Source organism: Giraffa tippelskirchi, chromosome Y (genome assembly GCF_054371585.1).
Source record: "Giraffa tippelskirchi isolate mGirTip1 chromosome Y, T2T-mGirTip1v1.2.pri, whole genome shotgun sequence".
In the NCBI taxonomy this organism is placed as follows: domain Eukaryota; kingdom Metazoa; phylum Chordata; class Mammalia; order Artiodactyla; family Giraffidae; genus Giraffa; species Giraffa tippelskirchi.
In genome coordinates, this window is record NC_137290.1 from 25,181,135 (window position 1) to 25,201,824 (window position 20,690).

The following is a 20,690-nucleotide window of genomic DNA, read 5'->3' on the forward strand; positions in this document are numbered from 1 at the left end:
TTGGCCACTGGGAGGCTGTCTGGTTCCTTGGGGTACATGCTCTGTAGGTTTCCTATCCAAGCAAAGGATTCCTGTTAATGACCAGAGGGAATTTGGCTAAGTCTTTCTCAAAGTGCTTACTACCTCTAACTTTGTAAAACAGGGTACTTGCAACGATTCTGTTCAGCCAGTGGGTCATCGACTAGCAGGTGGGCAACTCCAGGCCAAGGGCTGGGTCATGTTGGCCTCAGTCCCTCAGAGGCCTTGACAAGTTTCTCAAATATCAGCAAGCCCACATTTGAGTACCCCAAGGAGCCTGATATTTGAAGCTAGCACATACTGAAGAAGTGGCTTAATCATGTAAAGCAAGAATGTGCCCATTCACGTGGAGGCCCTTGGCATGGCAGCCTGGGATGGTCACTTAGAACTCACTGGCCTGGAGACCCTGCAGGTCAGCCTGAGTCCCGTCAACTTTCTGTTTTGTTTTTTCATGTGTTGGCTTCCGTTATAGGTGAAGCTTCATCATCCACAACAGCGGGCAGCCGGTCTCCCCCCAATATGCTGGTCCTCACCCACTCATCCTCCCAAACTCCCATGGCTGGGGTCACGGCCACCAACAGCACCATCTGCACGGTCACGGCCCAGCCACCACCACCACCAGCAGCAGCAGCAGCCTGAGAAACCCGGTGAAAAAGCAGAGGCCAGTTTTACCGAAGGAGACTGCGCTGGCCATGCAACAGGTTGTGCGGACCTCATCAAGTAAGTTTCAAACGTCCACCCAAAAGAGGCACATGCAGAAGATGCAGCACCAGCAGAAGCCGCAGCAAAGCCAGCAGCAGCAGCCTCAGTCTTCCAAGAGGACGAGATATCAGAACAGACAGGCTGTGAAATGTACCAAGCCTCCCTATCTGCACTCCATGGCACCAGCTCTTTTTTTGCCACATGGACAGGAGAAAAATAGTCCTTGTTTTATTTGTTTACTTCCCCTTGGTTGCCTGGCCACTGTATCCTAGAGGCCTGACACGTTCCATTTGGCATTATTTTTAAAAATTAATTTGCAGCTTGCTGTTTTACTTTTCTCTTTTCTTTTCTCATTTTACAGACAGTGCATACATGTCTTCTTAGAACGAAGTGAAATGGATACCTAGACACACAAAAATCTATTGTCTTGATTGAATTCATATTTCATTCTCCACCCTTTCTCAGAGGTATTGTTAACCATAAGATCTTTTTCTAATATGTACGTGTATGTATTTCCGTATAAGTTGGCTTAAAGCTCAACATTCAGAAAACTAAGATCATGGCATCCGGTCGCATCACTTCACGGCAAATGGATGGGGAAAGAGTGGAAATAGTGGCTGACTCAAATTTTCTGGGCTCCAAAATCACTGCAGATGCTGATTGCAGCCATGAAATTTAAAGATGCTTACTCCTTGAAAGGAAAGTTATGACCAAGCTTGACAGCATATTAAAAAGCAGAGAGACATCACTTTGTCAGCAGAGGTCAGTCTAGTCAAGGCTATGGTTTCTCCAGTGGACATGTATGGATGTGAGAATTGGGATATCAAGAGGGCTGAGAACAAAAGAATTTAAGCTTTTGAGCTGTAGTGTTGGAGAAGACACTTAAGAGGCCCTTGGACTGCAGGAGATCTGGCCAGTCCATCCTAAAGAAGATCAGTCCTGGGTGTACATTGGAAGGACTGATGCTGAAGCTGAAAGTCCAACACTTTGGCCACTGGATGCAAAGAGCTGACTCATTTGCAAAGACCTTGGTGCTGGGAAGGATTGAAGGCAGGAGGAGAAGGGGAAGGCAGAGGATGAGATGGTTGGATGGCATCACCGACTCAACAGACATGGGTTTGGGTGGACTTCGGGAGTTGGTGATGGACAGGAAGGCCTGGTGTCCTGCAGTTCATGGAGTCGCAGAGCATTGGACATGACTGAGGGGCTGAATAGAACTGAAGTCTCTTATGTGTGAACCTTCAAGTTGGGAATTTTGAAAGACGTGAATGTTTGCCTGTTTAATCCTGTAAGTTAGTTCACCTCCCTGGCGTACATTGTCACCCGCACACATCCTCTACAAGTCGTTGTGCTTTGTGTGCTTTACTGTACAGAGTGCAGTATTACAGTATCTTTATTTCAAGCCCAGGACGTCCATAAGCAAGCATAAAAGCAGCAGTGATGTACCTGGTATTGTACTATCTAGCTGATTGTGTGAGTTGGTTGCTTAGGCTAACTTTGTTGGACTTCTACAAAGAAATTGCACTTATGACCGTGCTCTAGGAATGGAACTTGTTCATAGGTAGGTCACTCACTGTCCTATTTATTTTGAAAATCTGGCCTTTTTCACTTTAAATGGCTTTTACTGCAGCATCTCTTAGAAAAGATGGACCACTTGTATTTGTTTTTTTTTTTGTTTTTTTATTTGTTTGTTTGTTTGTTTAAGCAGAACTTCTCATGAATTTGAATTAACCCACTGACAACCATCTGGGGGAGGCCAGCAGAGACCAGGCTTCCCACTCTTTGATTCAGCAGATGACATTAACCGTATCGTGATTCTGGAGCTTCCAAGCCCGATTGACAGCAAACACCCAGATGCACTTTATAGGTCTTTCTGTCTCCATACAGATCTGCAGGCTGAGGATTGAGATACAAAGGGGAAGCCAGAATTGAAAGAGACACGTATACCCCAATGTTCATTGCAGCCCTGTTCATAATAGCCAGGATAGGGAAGCAACCTAGATGTCAATGAGCAGACGAATGGATAGGAAAGCCGTGGTACAAATACACAATGGAATATTACTCAGCCATTAAAAAGATTACATTTAAATCAGATCTAATGAGGTGGATGAAACTGGAGCCTATTATACAGAGTAAAGTAAGCCAGGAATAAAAACACAAATACAGCATACTACTGCATATATATGATTCAGAAAGATGGTAATTATAACCCTAAATGCGAGACAGACAGGGAAAGAGACACAAAGGTATAGAACAGGATTTTAGACTATTTGGGAGAGGACAAGTATGGGATGATTAGGGAGAATGGAATTGAAACATGTATATTATTGCATGCAAAATTAATCGCCAGTCCATTTTTGATGCATGAGACAGGGTGCTCGGGGCTGGTGCACTGGGATGACCCAGAGGGATGGGATGGGAAGTGAGGTGTGGGGAGGGTTCAGGATGGGGAACACATGTACACCCGTGGCAGGTTCATGTCTATGTATGGCAAAACCACTAAAATATTGCAAAGTAATTAGCCTCCAAATAAAATAAATAAATTTATATTTAAAAAATTAAAAAAACAATCTCTTTAACAAGTGGTGCTGGGAAAACTGGTCAACCACTTGTAAAAGAATGAAACTAGAACACTTCCTAACACCGTACACAAAAATAAACTCAAAATGGATTAAAGATCTAAACGTAAGACCGGAAACAATAAAACTCCTAGAGGAAAACATAGGCAAAACACTCTCCGACATAAATCACAGCAGGATCCTCCATGACCCACCTCCCAGAATATTGGAAATAAAAGCAAAAATAAACAAATGGGACCTAATTAAAATTAAAAGCTTTTGCACAACAAAGGAAACTATAAACAAGGTGAAAAGACAGCCTTCAGAATGGGAGAAAATAATAGCAAATGAAGCAACAGACAAACAATTAATCTCAAAAATATACAAGCAACTTCTGCAGCTGTATTCCCGAAAAATAAACGACCCGATCAAAAAATGGGCCAAAGAACTAAACAGACATTTCTCCAAAGAAGACATACAGATGGCTAACAAACACATGAAAAGATGCTCAACATCACTCATTATTAGAGAAATGCAAATCAAAACCACAATGAGGTATCATTTCACACCAGTCAGAATGGCTGCTATCCAAAAGTCTACAAGCAGTAAATGCTGGAGAGGGTGTGGAGAAAAGGGAACCCTCTTACACTGTTGGTGGGAATGCAAACTAGTACAGCCACTATGGAGAACAGTGTGGAGATTCCTTAAAAAACTGGGAATAGAACTGCCATATGACCCAGCAATCCCACTGCTGGGCATATACACCGAGGAAACCAGAATTGAAAGAGACGCGTGTACCCCAATGTTCATCGCAGCACTGTTTACAATAGCCAGGACATGGAAGCAACCTAGATGTCCATCAGCAGACGAATGGATAAGGAAGCTGTGGTACATATACACAATGGAATATTACTCAGCCATTAAAAAAAATACATTTGAATCGGTTCTACTGAGATGGATGAAACTGGAGCCCATTATACAGAGTGAAGTAAGCCAGAAAGAAAAACAACAATACAGTATACTAATGCATATATATGGAATTTGAAAGATGGTAACAATAACCCTATAAGCGAGACAGAATAAGAGACACAGATGCATGGAACAATTTTATGGACTCTGAGGGAGAAGGTGAGGGTGGGACGTTCTGGGAGAATGGCATTGAGACATGTGTATTGTCATATGTGAAACAGAGCACCATTCCATGTTCGATGCATGTGACAAGGGCTCAGGGCCGGGGCAATGGGATGATCCAGAAGGATGGGATGGGGAGGGAGGTGGGTGGGGGGTCCGGGAAGGGGAACACATGTAAACCCATGGCTGATTCATGTCAATGTATGGCAAAAATTATTACAATATTGTAATGTAATTAGCCCCCAACTAAAATAAATAAATTTATAAAAAAAAAAAAAACAAACAATAATAATGGAGAATTTGAACAAGGAATAAATATATAACTGTATGGGGGGGGAACCTCCAGTGGCTGCACCAACAGGAGCTCTCGGGCATGAAATACAACTTGGGTAAGTGCTGCTGACCTGGCCTCCACTGACAAAGGTTCTGGATAGGAACTTCTTGGCATGTCTAGAGTTAGGCCCAAATGTGCACTGAGTCAAAAGTAGGCCAGGCCGCCTTACCACTCTTAGGGAGAACACAGCATCCTAGGGAGTCTAACCTGGAGAAACCAGGTATGAAGCAGGAGCTGGCAGAAACCCGTTTTCCTCTCTTCCAAATACCAACATCAGCAACAAATTCATCACAACAGCTGTGGTAGCTTCTCCTGCTTGTGAGCTCTGACCTGTTGTAAAATTGCGAGAAGTCTCAGTAGCCTGAGCAGTTGGATAATTGTCCTGTCAGCCCAGTGATCAGTCCTGATGCCCTGTCTGGAAGATTAGATCTGCTGCCACTAAACACATCAAAAAGGAAATATACCCAAGTTGTAGCCGCAGCTCTGCTCATCTTAGCTGTGTGCCTCAGTTTCCTCATCTGTGAAATGGGTATTATAGGAGTATACACCTCCTTAAGGTTGGAGTAAGGATTAAAAGAGTTCATATTTATAAAGTCTTTACAACAGTGCCTACAGATCATAGGTACTCTGTATTTGATAGAGAAACAAGCTTATACAAATGATAAATTTCAAAGTGAATTGAGTGGACATTTTTCAGAGGTTTTATGTGAGTACTTCCTGCAGAATCACCGCAGGGCCCCATTTTCAGTATCCTCAGGACCTGACGTTCATGATCATGCTGACATTCATGGTCAGCATGGTGGATGCCCGTTCTACAGATAAAGACGTTGGATCTCAGGGAAGCTGGGTGAGTCTCTGAACGGGCTCATATGACCAGGACATCCCCGACCCAAGGATTCACACCTGATAGGATTCACCTTCGGACCTGGTGTGAATGAGCCCATGGCTTGGGATGGACGATGAAGTCGGTATCCTCTCCCCTCCCCTCCTCTGGCAGAGCTGACCAAGGCAGAGATGCGGCAGAGCCTAGAAATGGAGCACGACCAGCTCATTGCTGAGGTGAAGAAGCAACTGGAGCTGGAGGAGCAGCAGGCAGTGGCCGAGACCAAGAGGAAGCTGTGGTGTACCAACTGCAAGAAGGAGGCCGTTTTCTACTGCTTCGGAATACCAGCTACTCTGACTACCCCTGCCAGAAGGCCCACTGGCCTGAGCACATGAAGTCTTGCACCCGGTCAGGTGGGACTTAGGAGTGTCCCCTGGCCCTGACTGTGGTGGACGGGCCCTTGGCTCCTCCTGGATCACAGGGCACTTGCCACGCTCACTCACCACAAGTGACTCCTACATACACGAGAGTAGCAGGCAGACACATAGCCAAGTCTTCAGGCACCATTGTCTCCACCCTCCAGTTTACTTGGCAGCATTCACTTGTGTGAATGGAGCTTGTAATGACAGCCCAGATGACTTTAGCTTCATGTGGTTTGCTGTGGTTCTCTGCTGGGGGCAATATTTGTCTCTGCCCAAAGCAATGTGGGCATCCCTGGTAGCTAAGATGGTAAAGAAACTGCCTGCCATGCAGGAGACCTGGGTTCATTTCCTGGGTCGTGAAGATCCCTTGAAGAAGGAAATGGCAACACACTCCAGTATTGTTGCCTGGAGAAGGCCACAGACAGAGGAGCCTGGCAGGCTACATTTCATGGGGTTGCAAAGCGCCGGACATGACTGAGTGACTAAGCAGACACACACACACACACACACACACACACACACACACACACATCAAATGCATCTTCTACCCCTTTCTACAATGCACAAGCAGCATTATACAAGTCAGCCCCCACCATGGAGCCCATCTTGGACTCAAGGCTATAACAATCATTAGTTCTTACATGAAGGACAAAGTGCTGCTTTGGAACTAATCTGTCTTTTAAATCTCTTTCCAAAGCACGGCAAGCAGATCCCAGGCCAGGAAACTCTAGCTGGAGACATCACCTAGTAAGACTTGATTAATAATATGTATTAGTAATATTTTATACTTAGTGCTCATGTATAGCCAATACTAGATTTCTGTATTTAGAAGTAGAAGTCTCCACTTCAAAGAATATATTTAAGTACAAATAACATAAATAATGTAACAAGGAAACGTGTCAGTGGATTGCTAAATTTTTCAAGGGTGGTAGATAAATGACCCAAGTTTGAGAAGCTTAGGCAGGGGTTTGTAAGCTTTTTTTAAGAAGGTCTAGAGAATAAACGTTTTAGAATTTGTGGTCCATGTGGTCTGTGAAAACCTTTCAACTATGCTGTAACAGGGTGATAGCAAGTGCATGGGGGTGCACACTCGTCTAAAAAAGGAAATTATGAAATTGGAACAGTCGTACTATTTGCTTCACGAACATGCTTATATCTCCAGAATGATTTAATAAAACTGATGGTGACTGCAGCCATGAAATTAAAAGACACTTACTCTTTGGAAGGAAGGTTATGGTCAACCTAGATAGCATATTTAAAAGCAGAGACATTACTTTGCCAACAAAAGTCCGTCTAAACAAGGCTATGGTTTTTGCAGTGGTCATGTATGGATGTGAGAGTTGGACGGTGAAGAAAGCTGAGTGCCACAGAATTGATGCTTTTGAACTGTGGTGTTGGAGAAGACTCTTGAGAGTCCCTTGGACTGCAAGAAGATCCAATCAATCCATCCTAAAAGAGATGAATCCTGGGTGTTCATTGGAAGGTCTGATGTTGTAGCTGAAACTCCAATACTTTGGCCACCTCATGCGAAGGGTTGACTCATTGGAAAAGACCCTAATGCTGGGTAGGATTGGGGGTGGGAGGAGAAGGGGACGACAGAGGATGAGATGGTTGTATGGCATCACCTACTCGATAAACATGGGTTTGGGTGGACTCCGGGAGTTGGTGATGGACAGGGAGGCCTGGCGTACTGCAATTCATGGGGTCGCAGAGAGTCAGACACGAATGAGCGACTTTCAGTTCAGTCAATCTGTCATGTCCCACTCTTTGCCACCCCTAGAATGGCACCACAGCAGGCCTCCCTGTCGTTCAGCAACTCCCAGAGTTTACCCAAACTCGGCTGGATGGTGGTGATGCCATCCTCATCTCCTGTTGTCCCCTTCTCCTCCTGCTCCCAGTTATTCCCGCGTTAGGGTCTTTTCTGGTGAGTCAACCATTAGTATCAGGTGGCCAAAGAATTGGAGTTTCAGCTACAACATCAATAATTTCATTGAACACCCAGGGCTGAATTTTAGGATGGACTGGTTGGATCTCCTTGCAGTCCAAGGGACTCTCAAGAGTCTTCTCCAGCACTACAGTTCTAAAGCATCAATTCTTCGGGGCTCAGGTTTCTTCACAGTCCAACTCTCCCATTCATTCATGACTACTGGAAAAACCATAGCCTTGACTAGATGGACTTTGGTTGGCAAAGTAATGTCTCTGCTTTTTAATATGCTATCTAGGTTGGTCCTAAATTTCCTTCCAAGGAATAAGTGTCTTTTAATTTCATGGCTGCAATCACCATCTTCAGTAATTTTGGAGCTCCACACACACAAAAAAGTCTGACACTGTTTCCCCATCCATTTCCTATGAAGTGATGGGACCAGTTGCCGTGATCTTAATTTTCTGAACGTTGAGCTTTCAGTCAACCATTTCACTCTTCTCTCTCACTCTTAAAAATGAACATATCTTCAAACACAGTCTGGAATTCCTGTGTCTGGGAAGGCTTCGATCCAGCTATTCAGGGCCCACACTGTAACCTGGGTGGAGCTGGTTGGCATGTCTTAACACATGGTGGTTTGCACAGAGCAGGGTTCCCCGCAGTCCTGGGAACTACTATGCTCGGCGTATATGTGACCTCTGTCCCCCTCTGCACTCAACTACCACCCCTCAGCAGGAAGTAGACCCCGATGTGAACACGGAAACACTAAATAAGTTATCCCAGGGCGCTTCCTCTGAAACTCAGGCAGCCCCCCTGTAAACCAGCGCCTTGAAAGCGAAGGGGACGCCAGCTGAGAAATGCAAGGACAGTGGCTCGGTGAGTATCCATCGCACACACCTAGGGCCAAACAGAACCTCAGAGCAGCCCCCTCCCAATACCATGGTGATTCCCGTGATGTGGGAAGTTGTCTGTCTTCAGGCTGCATGTAGAGGACAAGTGTTGTCTAGTAGATCCTTCTGTGATGATGGGAATGTTCTACATCCCCTCTGCCCATTGTGAAAACCTGCGACCAGCCTCATATGGCACTTGAACAATGAACACTTGAACTGGGGCTAGTGTGACCAAAACCTGGATTTCAGGTTAATTTAATGATAATGAATGTAGATACAATAGCCATGGGTGGCTGGTGATTGCCATATTGGACACAGACATCAAATTTCTGATTTTCCCAGGGGGTGCCATATTGATTGCATGCAGATGTTATTTTACAGGACACATTGGTCATTTTTTACATTTGTAGTCATTATGATTTTAATTCGTGTGTATCAGGGAAAAACATCAATTCATCCCAGAAGTCAAACCTCTTTGACTTTATTGATATCATTGCCTAGGAAGAGGTTATTGTGGAATAAAAGTGAATTGATATAATATGATTTAGTATATAGGTAGCCTTCTCTATCCATGGATTTCTCATGTGTACATGCAAACAACCAAAATTCCATCTCTGTTTGGTTGAATACATGAATGTGGAACTGTTGGATACAAAGGCACAGTTGTATTCATCCTTCTAGGCCATTTTATATAAGGAACTTGCACGTCCTTGGATTTTAGTATCCTTGGGGGGTCCTGGAACCATTCCACCTTGGGTACTGGGGGATGGCTGTATATCCTTTGGGGATAGGATAGAAATCCAGAGAGTAGAATAGGTCAGAGAGGGGGGAGTTGACAAACTGTTCTTGAAGCTGAGGCTCTAGCATTGAGTAAGGGGCCTCCCTAGTTCTGTGTCCAGGGAGATGGAGCAGAAAAGGGCACAGGGCTTAGACCACACTGACTGGCCTGGCCTTCCCTCCCTGAGCATGCCAGGCAGAGGGTGTTAAGGTGTTGTCGGGGCCATGATGAGCACCCCTATGGATCCCCGGGCTTCCCTGGGGCGGGGTGCTGGGGAGGCCCTGTTTAAAACAGGGCCTTGGCTCCATCTGTCTTTTTCTGTGTTTCTAGATCCTTGACATCTCTGGGTCCAAGGAAATACCCTCTCCTTTCTCTTATGCTCCAAGCTAGACTCTGGTACATGGCCCCCTGATGGTTGTATGTACTCTCATGTTCCGCAGGGGCAGGGGAGCCATCTCCTCCAGGGGAGTCTGAAGGGTTCAGGGAAGTGGTTTTGCAAACTGTGGTTCCTTAGGGATCTTTGAGGGAACCCTGGGCTGGTCAGTAGAGGTGAAGGATGGCTTAGCAAGCAGCTTTGAGGCATTTCTCCAAGTTGAGAATTTACCTTATTTGTGTTAGTTTTTTTTTTTTTTTTTTTTTTTTTTTGCTGTGTTTTGTTTTGTTTTTTTCAGTTCTGAATCAAAGACAGAGAGAGTTTCTACTGCTGAACTGAGGTGGGGCAGAAGATACATTTGGTTTGGACAGTTCTTCTGCCCTCAGAAATGACCATAGTAAATTAAACTGTGTGAACTTGTCCCTGAGGTCCCAGCATCCACATTCCGTGGAGGCCTTCAGGGGAGAAAAGCATTTCTACGGAAGTGATTTTTCTGTAGAAATATTTCTTATCGAGGAATAACCTGGCAGGCTGTTTTGGGTAGATTATCTGGCACTAACTTTTCTAGTTCTCTTCTGTGGAGTTTGAGCTGTGTTCTTTAGGCTTCCCCCTGCAACCTCTCAAGTAAGTTTTAGGGCATTCTAAAATGGTTCATCCTCAGTGAGAACAGTTCTGCTTCTTTCAGGGTCCTTCAGTTCCAGGGTCTTTCCTCTCCCAGATTATTGTCTTCAGCTAAAAACCAAACTTTTGTTTGTTAGTTAGTTTCTGCATATTGAGTACTTAGAGCAAGAAATGATGTATCTTGTTAGAGTGGCTGGAGGTTTCCCAGTGGCACTGGAAGCGGGGTTTAGATCCAGGAGACATGATGAGAGAGTGGCATGAGCTGATTTTAGGGGGAATATGAAGATGAATAGGCATGGAAGTATGACTGAACCGCCTGTCAATTCCCTTCTCACTCTCACTCGGGTCTTGTGACTGCATCTGGAGGACACGTTGAGTTTGGAGCTGAGGTGTCTTCCTCATGCCTTCTTCTAGCTTCTCTTTTTAACAATGGCAGAGGAGACTTGAGACTTCAACAGCAGCACAGCACCCACCTCGAGTTTTCTGCTACAGTTGGGTTTTCATTATGTTGATTTGTAGAGTTGCCGTCTGTGTAGGGCAGGTATTCTGATTTCCTGCTTTTGGTGTTGATAGAAGAGTTTTTGTTTGACTTAAGTGGAAAGTGAGTTTAGAAACATTAGCTGAGCCATAAGTAGGGGGACTTTGGATGTGTCAAAGCCGTGGAGGTGGTTGGTCGGTGGAAGGGTTCAAGTTGGGAAAACACTGCTGCAGGCAGGGAGCCCTGTTGGGGATTTGGAGCAGCACAGTGGTGTCATCCACATGGGAAGATGAGGGTTGGTGATGCTGTGGGGTACAGAATCTGGTGTGACAAGGAGGCTTGCATGTACAAACATGGTTGGGAGATACAGCATCTGGCAGTTGTGAGGTGAATGAGGTGTTTCCTGGCCTAGGGGTTGGTGGACCACCAGTTTTTATCAGAACTGCTGTTGTCAGATGAAAGCAGCCAGAGATGGCACATAAAGAGACGTTCCTGTGCTGCAGTGAACTTGCACTTGGGAAAGCAGGCATTGGGCTGGATTTTGCCTGTGGACCATCATTGGTTGACCACCCGACCTGAAGCACCCTAGTGTGTGAGGGGATGAAAAGGGAGGGTGGAGAGAAGAGGTAAGGGTCTAGAGATGCTGGTGAGTTGGTGCAGAGGCTGGAGTAGGAGAAGAACATCTCAGGGAGCCTGATGACTAGAGGGGACATAGGGAAGGAGCCTCAATTGTCAGCATTTATTAGGGAGTGTTTCAGGATTATTCTAGAGTGTGAGCTGAGCTGGAGGTTCCTGGATGCCTGATCAGGACTGTGAGCTCACGCCTGTTCATTTCCCCCTGTTTGCACTCCACAGCCTTCTGGCTGAAGGCTTGTGTCAAAGCAGACAGACCAGCTCATTTTCTCATTCCTCATATGCCTGACGACTTCTGTATGTGCTCACTGCTTGCTGACAGTGTAGGTGGAAGCTGGAGGAAAGCTGAGCGTTACAAACATGGAGGTTCCTGTGCTCTTTATCAACCTCTGGAACCAGGCTGGTTAAGATGAGGGTCTAGTTGAGAGAAAGAAAGGTTAAACAGGAGTTAGGAACTTCCTTTGGGTGTCCATATCACTCTCCTGTTCACTTGTCTCTTCATCTTAAGATTTTAAAGTGATGCATGCATATCGAGTTGACCCTTGAACAACGTGGGTTTGGATTATGCAGTCCAAATCTGAGCGGAATTACGTTCCTGTAATGAATGAATTTCTACACAATCTGTAGCTGGTTGAATCTGTGGATGTGGATATGGAGGGCTGGCCATGAGATTAAGTTTCCATGCAATCTGGTGTCCATGGTGGGTCGTGGGATGTATCCCCTGTACCATCCCTGATACGACGGGATGTGTGTAGTCAGAGAAAGTAAAATCACACAGGGAAAAACAATTCCTTGCCCCAGTCTTCATGGCTATTTTTTGCATCCTGTACTTATTTATAGATAACTTATTTCCTCATTGCTGTTTCTTGACTTTATCTAGACGTTGTGTGTTGACTTGTGACTTTTGAAGATGAGAATTGGGGTCACTTATCACCTCTCTTCTCCCCTCTCTCCAAGACCACTCTGTCACTGTTTGACGTGCTCTATAGGCTTCCTTGCTCCAGTACAACACTTATTCCTTAGTCCTTGTTCTCCCAGCTGGAGGAAACTGTCTCTGGACCCCTCTCTTGGTGCACATTTATTCCCTCACCTCTCCTCCACTGTCATTTTCAGACTTTTCCATTTTCCTGCTCTGAGTTCCCATCACCAAGGTGGAGAGATCTTGTGCATTCTATTCTATAACTTCAGATGGTCCACCTCAGTTCCGGCTGTTGGCTGAGTCATAAACGTTGCCAGATGACCATCTGTGTGTCCATCATTATGGTCGTGCTGTTGGTCTCAGAGTCAACTAGTGCACTGTGATTACATTTCCATCTCTGTATAGCCTTACTTTTCCCTGGGTGTTTTTTCTCCCCACTCACCACTCGCATATCTTCAACCATTTCCCTGCCAAATTCTTTGCCATAAGTGTTGTTTTCTTGAGACACTTCATGGCGCACATTTTGGGCTCTTCCATTTCAAATAAGTATGTGTCTGAGTCCTACCATCATGGCTGAGGTATGGTCCAGTAAAATCTCACCTGTGGCTCCTTCCTCATCCCTTGTCACTCCATGCACCTCCATCACACTCTCTTTCCTGATCTCTCATCAGCCTTGGCAGTAGATTCATGATTATACTTAGCCTAAATAATCTAGGTTCCTTTGATGGAACCTTGCCACCTAAGTGTGGTGGAGCCAGCGCCTACAGTTTCCCTGGATGAACTAAGCTCTTGGCAGAGTGGTTCTGAAGGAAATTTGCTTTCAAACTTCTGGGAATTTATGGCTTTTACATCATGGTATGCCTTATTTCCACCTGTAATCTCGTTCAGCGTCCAGTGATCTTAGTTCATGGTTTAATATACATTTGTAAAAGCCTTAGTCTTCTATGACTGCCTCAATTTGGAAAATGGCAACACTGACTCTGAAGCTCTCCAGTTCTAAGGTCAGTAGCCTGTTGGACAGCAGGATAGAGAGCTGGTGGGTTTGTACGGACTTGAGCTCTCTTCCAGACTCTAGCTCTCTGCCAGTCTCTGACGTTGCCTTGCTGTATCTTCAGTTAGCAACAGGTGTGACAAACCACCTGCCTCTGCCCCCAAACATCACAGAGCACCAGCCTCACACAAACTACCCAGTGCAGAAGTGGAAGTATGAACCAACTTCATGACAGCCAACGGGGATCTTTTCCCAGCAGGCAGTGTGCTCGTCTCCTGAGGGAATGTGTGTGTGTGTGTGTTTTCTTTGTGAGCATGTATGTTTCTGAGTGATGGGTCTTGGCTTTGCCTGGTTTCTTCCTCACTGTGCTCCTGATGGCCATTGGAAACAGCAGGAGGATATGAGAGAGAGAGGATGGATGGTCTGGCTTCTCTCTCTCTCCTGCTTTTATTTTATTTTATTTATTTATTTATTTTTTGACCATGCTAACCAGCTCATGAGATCTTAGTTCCCCAAGCAGAGATTGAACCTGTACCCTTGGCAGTGAAAGCACGAGGTCCTAACCACTGAACTGCCAGGGAATTCCCGATCTGGCTTCTTGAAGGGGCTTCATCCTTGCTATTTTCATGGTGAGTGCTGAAGTAACACCCATTTCCTCTGCAGTGATTGGCTGAATCAGCCAGCGTGCCCTGTCCTGTCCATGGGAGAGGTCAGGCTCTGCACTTACTCAGGTGGCCTGGCTCTGGGATGTGGCTCCTGTGCTAAGTAAGCTAAGCCCCGCTGCCTAGCTGTTCTCTGCCTTCAGCAGAGCTGGGGATATTCGATGTGACTTGAGTACATCTTTGTCAGAGCTGGGGAGATTCGATGTGACTTGAGTACATTGTTGTCAGAGTTTCCGTGTCGTGATGACCAGCTCAATCACCGACTTTCCAGAGGACTAACAATGTAGGTGTCACGAGTAGGGAAGAATGTCTAAGAAGGGGTGGATTTGGACTCAAGAACCCTAAGATAGCTCCACCCTGGAACCCAGCTCTGCCCACCACAATAGCGCTTCCTTTGGGTCACAGATACAAGTGACGAGAATGTGTTCTCTCCTGAGTGAATATGTAACTTGGGAGATCCTTATCACTGTCTTTGCTGCTTCTCTTCTCGAACCAGAGCTCAGAACCACACACATTCTGCCTATCACTAGGCGATGATAAGAGTACTTACCCTTCTAGGTGATGATCTGGTCCCTTGCTCCCCCACTCTGATTCTGTCTCTAAGCTTGATAGTCGACCTCTTGTGTTCATATATTATCATCCCACCTCAAGAAGTTAAAAAAAAAAAAAAAAGTTTTGTCCCAATCTGTCTGAACTTGGTAAACGATCTAATATATGATGAGATCTCAGTGATGTGCTGGTGGGTCTCTCAGAGTCGGCCATCCCACTGAGCCTGCAGGCTGGGTGTCTCCCCGCTGGACAGACACCTCATTTGGCTCTTCCTTCAGTGTCCTCACGTCTTACTCATCCACGATGTAGCTCCTTATGGTGCACGTGTCCTTGAAACTCCCTTAGCCATTACTGTGGTTCTTTCATCCTCTGTTGACCCATTAGCTTGTCCATAGTCGGAGCCAGTTGGGCTTAACCGTTAAGCCCAGGTGGGCTTAACCATTCTGGTCTTCACTCTTTTTCCTTTGGCTGGTTGAGGTATAAGTCTGCTTTCAAGTTGTCTATACAGTGATGAAAGAAACTCCGTTAACAGGATTAAGTAGACTGAACACCAAATCTCAGTGCCTTTCTTGGTGCCCAAGGTTAAATATAACAAGAGCTTGGGGTTCTTTGTGTCTACACATGCAGTAAGAGTGCCTGGTCCCAATTACTGCATAAGAAACCCCTTTCTCGATACGTTAGTACGTTTCCCCCCTCATCTTTATTTTTTCTGAGCACAAAGCCCTTCTGTTTTTCCAACCAGCTCTTGTTAAATCCTTAAAGACCCAAAAATCCAGATCAGTAAACAGTGGCAGGATTTCCCCCCTGTGTGTTGGAGAGTTGGGAGGGGAAGGTGGCTTCCTGGGAAAGCAGGTGCAGATCAAGTAGAAGGGGGTGGGCAGGAATGGCCAGGGATGGGCAGGAAAGCTAAATCTCCCTTTCCCCTTGGCTTTCCCCCTCCCAGACCGTTCCCAGAGCAGTAAATCCACTTGCTGGAGCGGCAGTGAGGAGAAGCGAGGCCCAGCCCGCTCTGAGCAGAACACTGGTACCAGTTCAAGGAGCCTCATCCTGAAAGAGTCCCACCTGGACACCTTCTGTGTCTAGGGACATGCTAGGACACACACCACCCACTCCATAGAGGGAAAAAATCCAGACACCAGGGAAACCAGAAATGGCAAAGAAACATGAGACAGGAGGACTGCCACCCTCTGACTTGGCCTCTGCAACTGGCATGGAGGGCAGGGCACATTATATCATGTCTGGCATTACCCTTCACTGTGGAATGTTCCACCCACATGAAATCTTTGCTTTAGATGTAAATAATATACAATTTGTGACTGTCATCAAGCCTAGAGTACCTTCCCCTTTTCACACTTGTACTAACTTTAACTTCTTTAAAAGAGAGAGAGAGAGAGAGAGAGAGAAAGAGAAAAGCAAAACAAAACAAAACAAAAGACACACACAACAACAAAAAGACTGTTTGGATGCTGGAGAAAGGATGGTCACCCAGCCAGTCTGACACAGGGGTACAGAGAGGGGACAGGGGTTGCTTTACGGTGCACAGCTCCTTCTCTGTGACACCCTGTGAGCTGTTTCCATTTTATGTCTGTACACAGCACATTGGGATCAGGAATTTCCAGCACGGAGTTTAGTGCTGCTATGGACACATCACATGCACCCACTGGCCCATTTCAAGTGCTATGTTACCATGTTTTAAAAGGGAAGCTCTCTGGACCAGAAGAGCACATAGATGTGTTCATTAATCTGATGTGTTTTCCATGATGACTCTACTCCAATAAAATGGACAAAAGAAAAAAGGAAAAACCCATATCTTTGTTTACAGATGATTAACTAGAAACAACCCCGCTCACCGCAGTTTGCAGAAGAGAAGACCGTAGAAAGCATTCAAGTCCGAAGCTCCAAAACAGAGATTTTCTTTGCTTTGTGGTTCCTTTAAAGACACTCACACCTTCTTGGTAAGAGACGGCCATGCTTCATAGAAGTGAAAAGTCAAAGGCGAGACACACTCGGAGGACATTTGAGCCTGAGATGAAGCATGTATGTAATATTTATACGATAGAATTTTAGGTTTATATGTCAATATGAAACAAAAGCAGTTTGAGGGGAAGCAGGACACCACTCTGCCGTTACACTCTGTATGCTATAGTACCATTTTGTATGTATGTTCAAGAAGCATTGAACAAAGCAAAAAGGTGATGTATGTATAGGATAAAAATTAATTGTACGGTATCATTTCAGTACATTTTGTTGTACACCTTAATCTTGTTTCCTTTCTCTTCATTATTGATAAGAGGATGTGAACTGTATAGTTTCCAGCTAGTTACTCATAATAAAAAGAAATAAAAAAGAGGGTACTAGAGGAAAACAAGAAAGAACATTTGTCAATTGCAGTTGTCAAAAGAAACAAAAACCTAGCCTTATTTGTGAAGCATAATTGCTTTTCGCATACGGAAGTATTTTTTTCACAATTTATTTGTATGACATTTGTATGAAACTTAAATATCTTCTCTGATGAGGGTGTTTCTTTGTGACTGAACCAGTAGATTCACGAGGTATGTTCTTATGGGTTCTCCCCACCCCCTAATTTTTTCAGAATCTTCACCTTTTCTAAATGAAGCTGTTTTGGAAAAAATATGCCTTGCTCTTCCTCGAACTGACAGTTTTCCATTTGGTCAGGATGGATGTATCAGGTTTGGGCCAAAGACGGAGACGGGGTCACATGAGGTCAGGAAGGTTTCTCTCCACATTACAAATAAATGTCCCCACTTGCAGCTTTCCTGGGAAGTTCAGTTCTAGAGAATTTACTGACAGAGATGGAGACAGAAGGGAAATCTGGGGTCAGTCTCAGAAGAACACTGGCAGGGAATGAATTTGTCTTTCAGTAGCCAAGATGGCAACCTGAGCTACAAGGAGCTCTGTGGGCAACGTGTGACCTTGACTCTGCCCAGGCACATCCTGGTCATTTCATCTTCATGGGTCACATAAGTATTTTTTTTTCCATCATTTAAACTTGGGAACACTCCTCAGCTCCATGGCTAGACAAAAGCAGGGCATGTTTGGCCCCTCAAGCCATCCCTGGCTGGTGTTGTGAAAGGAATGGAATGGAACTGGTTTAGAGAAGACCTTACAAGAGCTTCCTTATTCTTCTCTCGGGGTATGGGAGCCTGCCACGTGGAAGGTGGCAGTGTGTGTCACAACTCCCAGTTGATGGATATTCAGGTTGTCTGCTGATACCAGCCATGGCCAGCAGACCAGCCTTGTGTGCAAGTCATCAGCTAGGTGAGGGACCTATGGAATTCATCTCAGGAGGTTACATCCAGGGCTCAGGGACTGGCCAGGACTTGGAGGTTCCAGACAGGGAAGCAGGACCTTCTGCCTCTGACTTTAGTCTGAGTGGGCTGTTTTCAGGGCTCAGTGGCTCAGAGTCTAGAAATGAGGAGGAGAGGGAGGCCACCAACTGTCTGCCGTGGTCCTTTCTCCTTTCTCTGAGCAATGGCTAAGCACAGGGCAGGATGGGCCCCACCACCTACCCCCTTCTACCACTGCCCCGACCTGCACAGTTGGCCTGGTAGGTCTCCTGCTGCTGCTAAGTCCCTTCAGTTGTGCCCGAGTCTGTGGGACCCCATCCATGGCAGCCCACCAGGCTCCCCTGTCCCTGGAAATCTCCAGACAAGAACACTGAAGTGGGTTGCCATTTCCTTCTCCAATGCATGAAAGCGAAAAGTGAAAATGAAGTTGCCCAGTCGTGTCTGACTCTTCACGACTCCATGGACTGCAGCCTACCAGGCTCCTCCATCCATGGGATCTTCCAGACAAGAGCACTGGATTGGGTTGCCATTGCCTTCTCCATTGGTGGGTCTAGAGATGACCTTTAATGCAGCCAGGCACTATCGCCACCTAATGGTCGTCATGGAGAACTGCAGCCCTTAGAGCGGAAGCTAGACCCAGGAGGGCACCGGTGGAGGGTCATTCATGAAACAGTTGTGTGCTGAGCATCTGTGGGGAACCAAGCACTGAGGACACAGGCTCTGCCTTCATCCATCTGACATTCTTACTGGGAAGCAGATCTGTATATGATAGAATCTTAGGTGGGACAGAATCAAATATGTAGCATATGGAAGGGAAGTAGTTGGTGTGATTGGGGACGGCCTCTTGTAGAACTGGCCTTTGAACTGAAACCTTTATGTGGGAACTGAGCACGATGTCTTCAGCAGTGATTTAGTAGTGCCGGCTGAATGTTAGAAGTGCCTGGCAAGTATTAAAACAACAATAAATGTTCAGGTGCCACCCTCTTTCCCCAAGTAACGATATCTGACTCTCTCAGGTGGGGTTGGGGCATTCATAAGTTCTTCAGGTGATTCTGCTAGGCAGCTAGATCTCAGAGCCTGTACCTTTATTGGAAGAACACCTAAGGTAGAAGGGAGAGCAACTAAAAAAACCTGAGGGGGCTTCTGGATCTTCTCAGAATAGGAGAAAGTTGAGGGGGCCAGAATGAGGGATTCAGCATTGGAGATGGAGCTGATGAGATCCGAGAATGAAAAGAAATCAAGGGGTGTGGGGGCTGAATTATGATCAGAAGGAACTGGGAAGCCAGGTTGGTTGACATTTTAAAAAGGATTTATTGAGATAGCATTTAAAGTGTATAATTGCTTTGGGTATTTCACATTTTTGTTTTAAAATATGGTAAATGAGATGTAACAAAATTTGTCCTTTTCATCATTTTTTAAGTGTGTTAGTCAAGGTTGGGGTTTAAACATGTAAATCAGCAGGAAAGGAACATGATAAATGTGCACCAAACCAAGCAAAAGAGGAGGAGATAGAGAGTCTTCCAGAAAAATAATTCAGAATAAGGAGGTTAAAAAATATCCAAGATCTGGAAGACAAAATGGAGTTACAGATAAATAGCCTGCAGACAAGGATTGAGATGATGGTGAATCATTGAACAGGGACCTAGATGGGAAAAAAAAGAGCCAATCAATAATGGATAATGGAATATATGAGATCAAAAACTCTCTGGAGGGAAAGAAAAGTAGAATAACAGAGGCAGAAGATAGGATAACTGAGGTAGAATTGAATGGTAGAAATAAATGAAGCAGAGAGGAAAATAGAAAAAAAAAAGAATTAAAAGAATAGAGAACAACCTCAGAAACCTCTGGGACAATGTTAAAGGCCCCAACATTTGAATCACAGGAGTCCCAGAAGGAGAAGAGAAAAAGAAATGCCATGAGAAAATACTTGAGAAGATAATAGTTGAAAAATTCCCTAAAAAGGGAAAGGAAATAGTCACCCACATGCAAGAAACCCAGAAAGTCCCAGGCTGGATAAACATAAAGTGAAACACCCCAAGACACATATTAATCAAATTAACAAAGATCAAACACAAAGAACAAATATTAAAAGCAGCCAGGGAAAAACAACACATTACACACAAAAGGATTCTCATAAGAATAACAGCTGATCTTTCAACAGAAACTCTTCAGGCCAGAAGGGAATTGCAGGACATGCTTCAAGTGATGAAAGAGAAAAACTTTCAACCCAGATTACTGTACCCTGCAAGGATCACATTCAAATATGAAGGAGAAATCAAAAGCTTTACAGACAAGTAAAAGCGGAGAGAATTCAGCACCACCAAACTAGCTCTTCAACAAATACTAAAGATCTTCTCTAGGCAGGAAAAACAGAAAGGTTGCATAAACCTGAACCGAAAATAGTAAAGCAAATGGCAACAGGATCATACCTGTCAATAATTACCTTTCATGTAAATGGGTCGAATGCTGCAATCAAAAGACAGAGACTAGCTGAATGGATACAAAAACAAGACCACTACTTATGTTGTCTACAAAAGGCCCACCTCAAAACAAGGGACACATACAGACTGAAAGTGAAG

General features: G+C 45.0%; 1 pseudogene; it reads left to right on the plus strand.

Annotated features, from left to right (window-relative positions):
- Nucleotides 1–10,686, plus strand: part of LOC145537562 (MYND-type zinc finger-containing chromatin reader ZMYND8-like) — a 43,029-nt pseudogene extending 32,343 nt beyond the window's left edge.
- Nucleotides 10,687–20,690: the final 10,004 nt, after the last annotated feature.